Below are 14,351 nucleotides of genomic sequence, written 5' to 3' on the forward strand. Positions count from 1 at the left end.
TCAGCACCCGTGGCTGACGCAGGGCCAGAAGGACTTACCCCATCCATGTAGGGAGGTACTCCCCAGACACCCAGACCCCGAAATCATGACGCTCCTGGTTGATATGGGTTTGGATCCATACCAAACCTGGTTATCTTTAGTCCAGAGAAAGTTCGATGCAGCCATGGCCACCTACTTGATTGTCCAGCACCAGAAAAGCCAGGGGGTAGGGTGTGTGTTCCAGGGGAAGCCTGTGCTTCCCAGGGTTATGCCTCGCCTGTGTGCCCTCGATCTTTCTGTCCTACCGAAAAGGAGCAAGAGCGAGACCGCCCTTCACAACTTCTCCTTGCCCTGTGAGCATCAGCTGCCCGGGGAGGCCAAACAGCCAGGGCAGGAGGGCACCAGAAGGGCCAGCCTGCGCGCTATTCCTCTCGGCTTCCCGCCTACAGAGGGCCCTACTCCCAGCACGGCCTCCCAGTCTGACTCTCTGTCCTACTTGCCCAAACGCTGGAGGATGCTACTTAGGCTGCTCGGAAGAGGACACAGAAATTCCTCCCAAGATTCATCCGCACACAACAGGAAGGGCTGGACTGGGAGGATCGCCACCTGTGTCCGAAAACTGTGTTGTTGCCTGCCCCGTGCCAGCAATGCGATTGTTCCAGTGGCAGAGAGAGGAAACGTGCCGGACCCATAGACAGTGTGGCCACGAGGAAGTGGACAGCTGAGCCACACAAACAAGCGGACAGCCGGAATCCCCTCTGCTCCCACCTGCCAAAGACACCAGAGACTGTTCTACTCGGGACAATTCGCCCTGCCCTGACCCTCTCTGTCCTTTCTCCCATTTTTCTGAGATGTTTCTCAATAAATTCATTTCAGACATATTGTATAATGTCGGGCTGTGTCATATTGTTAGGCCGACACTGACATACACACAAGATCCGCTGTATCGTTTGGCTGTCATTAGGTTGAAGACATTGATGTCTTGTCACAAACTCTAAATCATAAATGTTCATTGGTCCTCTTGATTTAGGAATCCTTAAGAGGTCTCAAATAAGAGTCTTCATCTTTCAAGGTAGCCTGGAGGATACTTATGGTTTATCAGTATTGATGTTGAGAAAAATTCATCAATTAGTCTGTGAATGCTCAGCCCTGTTTTTGAGTCAATAGACTGTTGAATGGTTATCCCAATTTCCCAAGGAACCAATAGGGTTTTTAAACAATGATAAAATGGTTTTTGTTCTGTAAAAGTGAGGCATTTTTTTTCTTTTGCAGTGTAAGGGATTGAACCCAGGGCCTTGTTCACGCCAGGCAAGCACTCTACCAACTGAGCTATAGCCCCTGCAAAGAAAGGCACTTCTCGAAATGGATATATGTTTAGTAATTTAAATTCCTTTCAGAACACTAGAAGTTTGCTCTACCTAGGGTACCACGCACATAATAGGTTTGGTAAATTTATGACAGGGGAGGGGGTACTCTGCAGGGCCAGGTGTGATGCCAACATTCAAGATGAAAACATTAATACCCCAAATATTCAAATCACTTATTTTTTGGTGCTGGGGATTGAACCATGGTCCTTGTGCATGCTAAGCTTGTGCTCTGCCATTGAATTATGCCCTTGGTCCTTAAACAATTTTTCAATAGCTTATGTGAAACTTGTCTTTCTGCTCAATTTACCTACTCCTACTGTATTTCCTGCAAAGGTATAAATATCCCCTAACTTCCCTTATTTTTCATTTTTTTAAAATTGGTCCTGCAGTCTCCAGGCTTGGCTCATTTCAATATATTCTTTATTTTGCAGCTGAAATGATCTTTTTAAAAAAAATTATTTAGTTTTTAAATTTTTTACAGACTACATTTTGATTCATTGTTTAAAAATGGGGTACATCGTTTCGTTTCTATGGTTGTACACAATGTAGATTTAAAATACAAATTTAATTCTGTAACTTTTTTCTTTAAAATTCTATGTAGTTGCTGGGTATGGTGGTGCACAGCTATGATCCCAGTGGCTCAGGAGGATTTTAATGCAGGAGGATCACAAGTTTGAAGCCAGCCTCAGTAACTCAGTGAGGCCCTAAGCAATATAGTGAGACCCTGTCTCAAAATAAAAAATAAAAAGGTCTGGGGATGTAGCTAAGTGGTTGGGTGCCCCTGGTTCAATCTCTGGTGCAAAAAAAATTTTTTTCTATGAATTCTTCTGTTCTTTTGGATAGAGTAAACCTTTAAGCATATTAATAAGATTGAACATGATCACTCTGTAATTTCTCCAAATGTATCTCTACCCATGCCTCTTCTCATACTCTTAAACTAAGTACACCATATCCTTCCTCTCCCCCCCAGTAGTGGCGATGAACCTAGGGTCTCACACAAGCTCAGCAAGTGCTCTACCACCCCCAGCCCGCTATACCACATTTTGACCTTCTTTCTCAGCCTGTGATGTACACTAGCTCAACAACTGACCCTTAAAATGGGCAATTTCTTTGGGTATGAATTAAGATCTCATTTCTACCCCCACAAAACCCTACATTTCTGTTCTTCCTCTTCTTACCCATTCTCCTGATTTTGCATCATAGATCTAGAATCTGTGATGGAAAAGCCAGACACTATGTGATCTTTCTGGGGGTGCTGGGAAATGGACAGTCAGAAAGAGCACATGGAAGGAAAAATCCTGCATTAATAACTTTTGTCACCAGCACATAAATGATAGGCATCTCTACTTCAGCTAAAAATAAAACTGTTTGTCTTCCTTAAGACCTTGTATTGCCTTATGATTCCTGCAATGGATAAGAAACTGCATTATATGGCATGCCAGATCTCTAGTCTAAGAATCTAGACTTTTCTCCTGGGTATGACATCTTTCTCTTCCTAGGCTTGGCTATCATGGTTTTTTTTTTTTTCATGTTTCAAATTGTCTGACCTAAGGTAACTATAAGATTTTATGGAAAATATCTGCTGAAGAAGCAGTTGAATTTCTCTCTATAAATTTATCATGTTCGAAGCACTGCCATCAGAGGTTTGTTGGTAAATATGTAATATCCAGCCTTCTGCGGAGGGGGAAAAAGTCCTTATTTGTGATATTTATTTGTCTTGGTGGTGTAAACACTTATACCACAGCTGATTTCAACTGCCAACTTGCAATAGCCCACTAATACAAAGCATTTCCACTAGGAGATGCCTTGGTCCAATTTCTGTTACTATAATAAAATGCCTGAGACAAGGTAACTTTTAGCTTCTGATATTCTATTTGTCTTATGGTTCTGGAGAAGAGAAAATACAGAAGTTTGGTACCACCATCTGCTTGACATTTGATGAGGGTCTTCTTTGTTGTATCATAACAGCGGACAGCATCACCAGGGGAGACAGAACAAGCATGATAGCTTGGTTCTCTCTTTCTCTTCTTATAAAGCCATTGATACCATCATGACCTTATTTAATCCAAAGGCCTCACCTTCAAATAGTATTAATATATGAATTTTGGGATTAAGTTGAGCACATGTGAGCACATGTTAAACAACATGATAAAAACATTGAAACCAAAGTATTGGGTTAAATAGATGCCAATAACCCCAAGAAGGTACATAATAGTGAAGTAGAAAATTTTATCTAGCAAAATATTGAAGTTGTACAATAATTGGAAAGTGGTGAGTTTGTGTAGTTATATCATTATTTTTAATACAATTTAGTTATAATTTAATTTAATTCTGAATAATGACTGGATTTAACAACTGGCTCAAAAATTTCTGAAAATTTAACAATCAACTCACAAATTAGTATGAATCAGCTCTAAGATATCACTGAACACCATTTTCTCCCTTGAGAGTGAAAGTTCAGTTCACATTGAGATTTGGTAAATGTGAAATTCACCCTTCTGAATGTATCTTTAGAAAATTAACTTGTGTGTAAAGGTAGAGTTATCAATGAGGTACTGAAACTATTGTATAAAAATAAGGTTAAGAGATGTTACACTGATCCTTACTCAGTGTCAGGCTCTTTCTTGTTTGTTTCAGTACAATTTTTCCACATGAAAGGACACATACCAAGTTAATAATGTACAGGGACATATAGCCATTGGTTTATACTGCTATTCAAATATAGTCTGCTGATGTAAAGCTTTTCATCACCTGGGATGTTGCTAGAAATGAAGAAGCCCAGGTACTATGCAGAGTCTTGAATCCGAATCCATATTGCAACAAGATCTCTATGTACATGTATGATTATGCAAATGGTGTGATTCTACTTTGTGTACAAAGAAATGAAAGTTGTATCCCATTTGTGTACAATGAATCAAAATAAAAAATGTTTAAAAAATTTAAAAAGTGAATTATATCTCTGTAAAGTTATTTTGCATTAGGTCTGTAACTAAAGTTCAAAAGAAAAATATGTAATATTTGAAATATGAATACATGAAATATCAAGGTATGTCAACAATATTGATAAAATAAAAGTCCCTTTTTATGAGGCAATAATTGGACAACAACAACAAAAAATCCCCAGCTGATGATCCAAATGCACAATACATTTTGAGATGCACTGACAGATTAAATGAAGGCTTGAGGCCAGTTGAGTCTGAGTCTAGAACAACACTTTACCATAGCACTTTTTGCAATGATAGAAATATTCCAATATCTGTGCTTCCCCAAACATTGACCAGTAATTACATATGGCTATTGAGATTATGAAATGTGGCTAATGCCTGAGAAAGGTATTAAGATTTAATGAAGCAGAGTATTTATTAGTGTGGGTATTTGAAGAAATTATCTAGACTGGATAAAGAACCTACCAAGAAGTTTAAAGAGAATAGTGCCTAGCACCAGCACAGGTTCAGAGATAGTGCCTCTTCCTATAATTCAGAACAGAAAATCTCATAATTTGTCAAGAATTTGGTAAAATACTTGTACTGTTCTTGCCTTAGTAGTGGGAAGTTTTTAAGTTTGATTAAGTGCTGATCTTGCCTAACACATCTTGAAAGCAAGACCCAAAAGGATTAAACCATTTCCAAATAAGATGTTTGTACCCTGGAAAAAAGTTCAAGAATGCTTACAGAAATATAAGAATACACAACATCCATCATGTGTGGTACTCAAAGAGTTCTTGCAAAGAAGCAGAAAAGCACCACCTGTGATATAGAAAAAAAGAAAAAAAAAGAATCAATTATAGTAAGCCAGATGTTAGACACAAAATGCCACAGATTTTAGAATTAGTGAATAAGGATATTAAAAGTCCTTGTAAATATTCTCCATACATTCAAAAAATTAAGTAGACATAAGAAGATATATTAAAAAACCCAAACCAAACTTCAAGAGATGAAAACTTCCTGAGAAGAAAAATACCATGAATAAGATTAACAATAGGTTACAAATACATAAAAAATGAACTTGAAGACATACCAATAGAAATTGTTCAAAATAGCACCTATAATTACAGCTATTTGGGAAGCAGAAGAATCATTCAAATCCAGGAGTTTTAGTTCAGCCTGGGTAATACAGCAAAACTCTATCTTAAAAATGAACAAACAATCAAAAAAGAAAAGTTAAAAAAAAAAAACCCAAAGAGTAGATTGTTTTAAAATAGGAAAAGCAGTGAGTTATGGAATAATTTCAGGCACAATATATGTATAGTTGAATTCCATGAAGTAGGGTGAAAAACAAAAAAATTGAATAAAATAATGGTTGTATATTTTATAAATGTGATGATAACTATAAATCTACAGGCCCAAGTAGTTCAAAGGAATACCAAGTTCAAGAAACATTAAGAAAGACACATTAATGCACATCATAATCAAATCTCTAAAAAGGATAGAAAATCTTAGAAGAATCCAGAAACAAAAGACACATGAGCAGAAAAACAATGATACAGATAGTACCAGATTTAGCATCAGAAACAATTGAAATAAGAAGGCATAGGAGTAATCTTTAAAGCACGAAAAGCAAACAAAACATGTGACCTGGATTTTTATACCCAGCAAAATTATCTTTCAAAAAATGAAGGCAAAATAAAGACCTTCTCAGATATTTAAAAACTTAAGGAATTAATTACCAGCAGATCCTCACTACAAGAAATGTTAAAGAACATCTTTCCTGTAAATGTTACCAGGTGGAAAAACGAAGTAGACAAAGAAATGTATAACACTGATAGAGTTTTAATTAGTATTTAAATCTACTTAAAAGATATCTTACACTTTAAACAAAAATAAAAACAGCATATTGTGGAGTTTATAACATGTATAAGATAGAGTCATCTCTTAGTACCTTTGTGGGATTGGTTCCAGGACACCTGTGGATACTGAAATCTGTGGATGCTCAAGTCCCTTATATAAAATGATGTAGAGATTTCATGTAACCTATGTGCACCCTCCTGTATACTTTAAATCATCTCTAGATTACTTTTAATACATGATAGAATGTAAATGCCCATGTGAATAGTTGTCATACTCTATTGTTTAGGGAATAATTACAATTAAAAGTCTGTGCATGCTCAGTACAGATACAATTAAAAATAGTTTTGATTTGAAGTTGGTTGAATCTATGGGTGCAGAAACTGCACGTGTGGAGGGTTGACTCTATATCATAACAGGAAGAAATCATACCAATTCCACAGAAACTCTTCCAGAAAATTGCAGAGGATGGATTATTTCTCAATTCATTTTAGGAGACCAGCATTATTCTAATTCAAAAATCAGACTAAGACATTAGAAGGAAAGAAAACTGACAGACCATTATCCCTATGTACAGAGAAGAAAACGAAAATCTCTCAAAAGGATTCTTTCTTATTCTCTTACCTTATCGCTGCCAGCAGTAATATTAATTCCTAACTGGTTTCTCTGCCTCCCTCTCCTCACTGCTATTACTTCTATATATCCTCACCAAGTCAATGTTCCTTAAACATGCTTTGATCATGCCTTGTGCTATAGAAAAAAATTTCTTATAGCTTATTGCAGACCAAATAGATAAAAAGTGGTAGAGTTACTGCAGAAACAATTTAGAAAATCTCCCTAGTACCAGGTTACTAGGTAATATCCAAGGGTAATAGATTATATGGTGATAGATAGTTCTTCATGTAGAAAAGGTCATGAGGTGAACTCTGGCCCTTCTAGCTAACATTTGCTCTTTTACAATGAGTTCACCTGTAATGCCATAGATATACTGATAGTTTATATTTCTGGATAATGTACTTTGTAAGTGCTTTGCATATATTATCTCATCTGTAAGATGAGGATTATAAAAGTATCTGCCTCACAAGAGTTTTATGGAGATTAAAAAGTACATATAAAGTGCTTTACATGATGTGGCAGATATTAAATATAAAAAAGCTATTGTTTTTTAAGTGCTTAAACATTATTGTTGCTTAATTATCATTATTCTTTTAAGAAAGTTATTAACGCTCACTTAATAGATTAAGAGAGAGAGAGAGAGAGAGAGAGAGAGAGAGAGAGAGAGAGAGAACATGGAGCGGTTAAACAACTTATCCAAGATCATACAACCAGGAAGGCACAGAGCAGGGTCTAAACTGGATTTTGTTAAACCCCAAAACTCACATTCCTAACTACAATGCTGTCCTGACTCCAAAAGGAGATTGGAATTTCTTTTTTTGCTCTTCAGTATAAACTCTAAGTCAACAGGATCTATCAGTGTCCCGTTGCAAGTTCAAACTGGAAAAGTGCCTGTGGAAGATAAGAAAGAGGGTTCTTCCATGAACCATTTCTGAGAAAATGTCAAGGCTCCCTAGGAAGGTGTTCACACATCATTTCCCGTTTGCCCTGCGCTAGTGCTAATGTGATTTCTTAAATGCTGGAAGTATTTGAGAAGCTAATTTTAGACTTTCCCTCTGCTAGAAACTTGAAGTATGAAACAATGAATCAGTGATCCAAACCACTGTTTGATCTCCTGTTGCTCTGTCAGTCACGACATTGCTTTCCGTGCTGGATTTTTGTGAGTTTATTTTTAATGTCCTCATGTATAATAATTTTTCCCATTTTTAATTTGCAACTCTTCTTCCATTACTCTGCCAACCCTGAGTCAGTGTTTGGTTATCCTTCTTTTCATGAACCTCTGAGCATGTCTATCTTGGCACACCAGTTACCTCTGTGGCTCTCTATCACTTCCAAGACAAAATTGAAATTCTTCACGCTTGGTTTATGTGACCCACTTGTAAGCTGTAGAGCTGCCCATTGAGAACTGAGTACGGTCACCTCATACCCTAGGACCCTTGAGTTCCTCTCTAAGACTTCTGTGTCTCTGTGGGGAGCATCTTTTATATCACACACTTCTTTGGGTTCAGGTTTTTGTGGGTAGGGCGTTTGCAGCAACTCATATGTGAAATTCTGTTCCTTTTTAAATCTCCAATACTTATGGAATCTCCTAGAATTTGTCTGTAAAAGTAACTGACACAAAGCTAATTTTGGAAGGGTTTACACTGCACCAATGCAAATGACTTCAAATTGAGCATTAGGCATCCCTTTTTTTGAAATGTTTTTTTAACTACCTTACGTGGTCTCAACTGCACATTATATTCCTGGTTTTCCTTTCCCTTCCCTTTTCAGAAATCAAGACAATTTTTTTTTTCTTTTAGGAAGATCATTTTAGCCATCTCCTAAAATGTTTATTTTGGTCCCTGTTGAAATTCATGCCTTGTCACCAAGAGCAAACAGCATTCCAAGTATTGCCTCAAAAAAGTATAGTAACCTCCCTGAGAGGAGCTCTGATACCAGCTATTAAGAGAATTCATTTTTTGCTTCCATTACATCACACTTGCCATTTTGACCTAACTTTTGCTTACTCTTCTAGCCTCACCTCCTGCCTTAGCTTGAATCTTAATGCCCTTTGAAGGCCCCTGTGTTGAAGATTTGGTCCCCAGTTGCTGGCACCATTGGGAGGTGATGGGATATTTAGGAGGTGGGGCCTGGTGGAAGGAAGTTAGGAGTACACTCTTGAAGGGAATATTGAGACCCCAGTCTCTTCCTCTTCCTCCTTCTTTTTTTGAAAGCATTTTTTAGTTGTCAATGGATTTATTTTATTGATTTATATGCAGTGCTGAGAATCGAACCCAGTTCATCCCACATGCAAGGCAAGTAGACTACCACTGAGCTGCAACCCCAGCCCCTTCTTCTTCTCCTCCTCCTCCTCCTCCTTCTCCTCCTTCTTCTCTCTCTCTCTCTCTCTCTCTCTCTCTCTCTCTCTCCTCTCTCTCTCTCTCTCTCTCTCTCTCTCTCTGTCTGTCTGCCTCCTAGCTGCTATAAGGAGCAGTTTCCTAAGTCACATGCCCCCATTATGATGTGCTGTCTTGCCACAGGCCTAAAAGCAATGGAACCAACTGACCATGACCATGGACTGAAACCTCTAAAATATACTTTTCTTCTTCATAAGTTTTTTATCTCAGCTATTTTGTTACAGTGACAGAAAGCTAATTCCTCCTCACTATGCCTGTACCTCTTCTGTTGCCAACATGCCATGTTCTTTCCCATGATTATATTTTCAATAATTCCTTCCACTTGGATAATTTTCCCATTTGCCTATAAAGGACGCATATTTTTAAAGAAAAACTCATGCATCTTTTACAAGTGTAGAATAAACAGGTACAAGATTATATTTAATTTATTAATTAATGAGGTAACTAGTAAGATGCTACCAAAAAAAAAAAAAAAATAGTTCAAAGGAGAATCCTAAAAGCAGTACATGCAGAGGCTACATAGGCCATCAGGAATACTTTGCCTGTAAAATTAACTGACACAAAGCTAATTCTCTTTGAATATGCAAAACTGATTTCTTCAACATCAGGAAATCAACTGAATCATCATCAGAAAAAAAAAATCTCCATTAGTATGTCTCTAGAAAAGAATAGTTTGTATTGCTACTGGTTATCTATAACTTACAGTTTGAAAGGCAAACTATAGAATCAGATACCTTGCAAGTATGTGCTAGCCACTGCCTACTTTTCATTGAAGACATCCAGCATCTTTTTGGCCCATTTCAAAGTCTTTCACAATTTGTTTTTAAAAATCTCTCTCTCTCTCTCTCTCTCTCTCTCTCTTCCTCTCTCTCTCTCTCTCTTCCTCTCTCTCTCTCTTTTCCTCTCTCTCTCTCCTTCTACCATCACCTGCTCTTCTTTTTCCACTTAACTTATTCATTCGGGTTGCCAGAGGTTATCTTTCCTTTGTAGGACTGTTTAATAAACTATGAGCAATTTGTACAGTCAGTATCAAGCTCTACCGTGAGTTTCAAAATAGTTTATTTCTTATCCCCTTTGAACAAAATAAGGAAAACATTTTCTTGTGTTCAGGTTTTTAGTACCTCTAATTTTTTATTCAACAGGACTTGATTACTGGATGTCTTCATTTCAGGGTGTGGCTAGCTATAGGACAACATGGTCAGCCTTCAAAGGTGAAATTTATTCCCTCAGGAATTGAAAAAAGATACATACATGGAGTATAACTTCTCATTCTTCTGGTTGTGATGTAGAATTACATTGGTTGTATAGTCATATATGTATAATATGTCAAAATGCATTGTACTATAATGTATAACTAATTAGAACAAATTAAAAAATGAAGACTCTTCTTTATACAAGTTACAGTCATAGTTAATTCTAAACCTTAGTGGTAGAGAAGGGGTGCCCCTGTTTCTGGTTAAGTGAGTCAGCTCTTGCCCTCAAATCCAAGGCATCCCCCTTCCCACCCCCAATGTTTTTTTTCAATTTCTGAGGGAATAAATTTCACCTTTGAAGGCTGACCATGTTGTCCTATAGCTAGCCACACCCTGAAATGTTGATTTGACTATCCAAATCACACTGAATCTTACAACTCCCTAGAGAGCATGTTAAATGCCTTCATCTATTTCCTTAATTGTTGACTTACCCATGATCTTCTCTGGCACAGAGCCACAGTATCAATTCCTTAGATGACTTTGTGTGTCCCACATTTGATGAAGAGCTTTGGCTAATATGGAATATGTTAATTAGCTTTCTGTCACTATAACAAAATACCCGAGGTCATTTGCAAAAAGAAAATGTTCATTTTGGCTCCCTGGTTTGGAGGTTCTACTGTAAGATCAGGTAAACACATTGCTTTGGGTCTCTGGTTGGTGCACCACATGGCAATTTGGGGAACATATGATGGGGCAAACTTCTCACCTCTTGTCCAGGAAGCAAAAGAGAGGTGGGAGAAGGGGTTGGGGTCCCACAATTACTTTCAAGGACATACCTCTAATGGTTCCACCACCTTCCAATAGCACCAGCCTGGTGACAAAGCCTTTAACACATGGACCTTTTGGGGACGTTCAAGATCTAACCAATAACACAAGGGGATAACAGAACTCTAAAATATTTTGGGGAGTGATTTGAAACTGTATAAAATAAGATAATGAGCTCCAACCCTGGTTTTTGTGATTACCGAAGGTATTTTTGCTTCCCCCAAAGGATGTTATAATTATTATTCTTCCTTAAGGATAATAATAGCTGACACTAGTTGTGCTTGAGTGGTGGCAAGCACTGTTCTAATTACTCTGTATATAACCAAATTCAACCCTTACTATACCCTAAGTAAGGAAATGCATTTGACTTGTTTCCCTCCTTATGTCATTTTCTTCCAAGTCCAAGTCTCATGTGTATGTAGCTCAGTAGTGGGATCTGTACTAACACTCAGTGGTGAGTAGTTTTGCAATGTAGGCCCTATTTTTTTTTTTTTTTTAACCACAGGGCATGGGACTCAGAATGAACGAAATGAACACAATTCAGAAATGCATTTAAAAGATGCTGGGAAACTATAAATATGACTAATAACACTACAGAGACTGTTTTAGTCAGCTTTTGTGTTACTGTGACCAAAATACCTGATGGTGACATAGAGGAGGGAAAGTTTATTTGAGGATCACAGTTTCAGAGGTCTCAGTTCAAAGATGGTTGACTCTATTGCTCTGAGCCCAAGGTGAGGCAGTACACTGTGGGAGAAGGACCCAGTAAAGGAAAGTTGCTCAGCTTGGGGTGGGGTCAGGAAGGAGAGAGGGAGGGAGAGGGAGGTGTATGTGTGTGTGTGTGTGTGTGTGTGTGTGTGTGTGTGTGTAAAAAGGGAGCACAGAGAAGATGCACCCTTCCAGGGCATGCTTCCAGTGACCCACCTCCTCTAGTTATGTCCTACCTGCCTACAGTTACCACCCATTAAGTCCATTCAAATTAGGATGGACTGATTATGTTACAGCTCTCAAAATCTAACCATTTTACCTCCAGACCCTCCTGCATTAACAAAGGAACTTTGAGGGAATACCTCATATCCATACCATAATAGAGACATTGCAGGATAATTAAGAATGCAACTAATCAGCATACTACAGAGATACAGCCACATCAATGTTCATAGCTGCTCAATTCACAATAGCCAGACTGTGGAACCAACCTAGATGTCCTTCAATTGATGAATGGATAAAGAAACTGTGGTATATATATACAATGGAATATTACTCCACCATAAAGAATGATAAAATTATGGCATTTGCAGGCAAATGGATGAAATTGGAGAATATCATGCTAAGTGAAATAAGCCAATCTCAAAAAACCAAAGGATGAATGATCTCACTGATAAGCAAATGATGACACATAATGGGGGGTGGGAGGGGTTAGTGTTAGGGTTAGGGTTAGGTTTAGGATGAGGGTTAGGGAGGATGGCAAGAATGGAAGGAGGAAGGACTGTATAGAGGGAAAAGAGAGGTGGGAGGGGTGGGGGTAAGGGAAAAAAATAACAGAATGAATCAAACAACATTACCCTATGTAAATTTATGATTACACAAATGGTATGCCTTTACTCCACGTACAGAGAAACAACATGTATCCCATTTGTTTACAATAAAAAAAATTGAAAAAAAAAAAAAAAAAAAGAATGCAAGACCCAGAATTGAAGGGAAAAGTAGATTTCAAATGCTGCCAAGAGGTCCAGGAATATGAGGACTGAAAAATGTTCATTGGTTTCAGTGCTATGGAGATCCTAGTGCGAACCACTTTAGTAGAGTAATGGAAGGAGAAACAGACTGAAGAAAGAATAGGAGATGAGTAAACATAAATAGTGAGCTCAGGCAATTATTTAAACATTATCAGTGAGGAAGAGGAGAAATGTAGGATAGAAACTGTAGTTAGAGAGACATGTAGGAGCTTTAAAATCTAATGTGAAAGGTTCGGTAGAGAGGAAGTGTTGAAGATGTAAGCTGGAGAAGGCATAATGCTCCCTTCCAGCAAGGTATGGGATTCAGAGTGCACTACTATTTCAAAAGGCAGAAAACATGAGAGTCTGGTAGCAATTGTGAACAGGTGTTTGTGGTAGAAGGGAATCCCCATCATTGTCTCTTGTTTTTTGGAAAGTGGGGTCCAAAATTGAAATTGGGAAAGTGAAAATTAAGGAAAAAGGTTTCAAATGATGAAGAGTGAAATTCAAGCTGACTGAGTATTGAGGATCTGTGGGGTAGGAAATCCTAAATCACAGCGATGCCAATCTGGCCTATGTTGCCATTTCTTCTAGTGTGGCTTAGCTGCCTGGATACAGACACAGAAAGAGTGGACAGTGTGTTCATTCAGGGCTATGAAAAGACAGAGAAGCAAGGGAGTTTAAGATAATGGCAAGAAAGTTACTGAAATGACAGATTGTCATCTTGGAAAACTTGATAACTTGGAAAATGAAGGCCAGCGTGGTAGTAGTGTTAAAGGAATAGATGGATTCAGGGACCTGAATACCCTTAAGGTACAGAAAAATATTTGCGGTGGACAATGGTTGAATAATCATATTAGAAAGATTGACATTTAAGGTCAAAATTAGATTGTTAAACTTCTGCAGTGACCCCTGCCTCCTGGCATTCATGCTCTTAAATACTCCCTTTCTCTTGAGTATGGGTTTGATTTTTATTTCTATTTTTTCCATTTTTTATTGGTGCGTTGTAATTATACATAATGGTAGGGTTTGTTGTTACACATTCTTACACAGAATCCAACAACATAAGTTGGCAATATATACAACAATGGAGTATCCTTCCCCAGTATTTCCCCTTTTCCTCTCCTCCTCCTTCCCCAGGGTGGACTTGATTTTTAATTAACAGAAGATAGCACAAATAATGGGGATGGGGTTTTATTCCAGAGATTAGGTCACAAAAAGACTGTGGTTCCCATCTCAGACACTCACTCTTGAGCTCTCTCACTCACTCCATGGGGTGCCGGCTGCCATATTATTTATAACCAGCATGTCAAGGAGTGGAAGGAGGCTTCTGCCTAATGACCTTTGAGGAGCTAAATCTTTCCAAAAGCTATCTGGAGGAGTTTAGACTCATGTCCTCTGCTGGTGGGGCCTCAACACCAGTCAACAGCTTGATTGCAGCCTCAGAAACACCTGTACCCAGGAAGAACTGCTT

Source organism: Sciurus carolinensis, chromosome 12 (assembly GCF_902686445.1).
Source record: "Sciurus carolinensis chromosome 12, mSciCar1.2, whole genome shotgun sequence".
In the NCBI taxonomy this organism is placed as follows: domain Eukaryota; kingdom Metazoa; phylum Chordata; class Mammalia; order Rodentia; family Sciuridae; genus Sciurus; species Sciurus carolinensis.